Source organism: Pseudonaja textilis, chromosome 2 (genome assembly GCF_049901715.1).
Source record: "Pseudonaja textilis isolate UNSWEBS1 chromosome 2, rPseTex1.2, whole genome shotgun sequence".
NCBI lineage: Eukaryota > Metazoa > Chordata > Lepidosauria > Squamata > Elapidae > Pseudonaja > Pseudonaja textilis.
In genome coordinates, this window is record NC_141991.1 from 191,729,533 (window position 1) to 191,730,894 (window position 1,362).

A 1,362-nucleotide genomic window follows, 5' to 3' on the forward strand; every position below is an offset into this window, starting at 1 on the left:
TTATGATTCCATTTTTTGTCTTTATATCTTTTTAAAATCATGCCCGGAGGTAAGTAATTTCATTCACTTTAGGTTGTGGCCTATTGTGCAATACTTTGCAGGACTATTATTTATTCAAAGGGGATATAGAATAGTGGGGGGGGGGTGGGGACGGAATAAATCTATCTCGACACTCTTATCCACACACAATGGCAACAGAAGAGGCTGGATAATAGACATTCTTGTGGTACACCAATCCTGTCCTTGTTCATGCATACATTGGCTCCTGAAGAGTTTCAGGCCTGAATATGACTTCCCTAATTCTGAATATTTTGTTTTGTTTTGAACTATGGAGCCAACTGTGTATAGTAGAACTAATATAGTATAGAACTAATATAGTACAATTTAAACCTTCAACTACTAATTCACCATTCTCTTTGAAGACCTCTAGAATCTTGAATTTAAAACATGAACTTTTATTAAATTATGTGGAGTCCATTACTTGTTTATGCCAATCACTTTATGCCTTTACAAAATGTATTAGAACCATTTGGGGGAAAAAATTAACTCTTGGTTAAAATGTTCATTATAGCGACTACAATACTATCTAGCCAAGATAAACTTAGTTTTTTTCCATACACTTTCCAACTTTTTAAACTTGGGAGTCATTGATTTAAAATAAATCCCTATTTTTTGTTGTGCTATGGCAATTTAACCTTTTTTACAGTAAAGTTAAAACCAAATGCTAAATACTGCAGAGATATTACTTTTCTTGCTCTTCTCTTGTGATACTTTAACAATACATAGTTTTAAGAGCCTAATGGTCAAGAACACTTAAAACAAGTAGTGGGAATGTACTACAGGTTGAACTCAGAAGACATTTGAATGGGTTATGTAGCAAGTCATTGAAATTTTTAAAATACTTTAAACCTGCCATAAGTGATAGAAAACAGAAAGCTTGGTAAATAAGAGCTCCCGTCCTAAGAAAAAAAAACTTGAGTTTGGCAATGGCGGGACTTAGATTTTTTGAGAGTCTGAGTGGTGGGATCTGAATGAACAAATTAGTCTGATTTAACAAAATGTACAAAAACAACAACAAAAGTGTATCAGGCAGCTCTACCACCACTGGAAATCCAAAAGAGATACTTTTAGAATCTTAGAGACGTTTTAAAGTTTCAGAGCGACACCTTAGATGTGCACGAAAAGATATATAAGCTGGAGACCGAAAAAGCCAGTCTTAAAACGTATACAGCTTAAAACGGGGGAGGCGGCCATGTACTTGTTGCAAACAGGTTCATTTGAACCGCAGCTAGGATGACTCATTGTGGTTGTTAAAGTGTATGTGTGTGTGTTTTTATGTAAACGCATCGTTTACAAAAATTG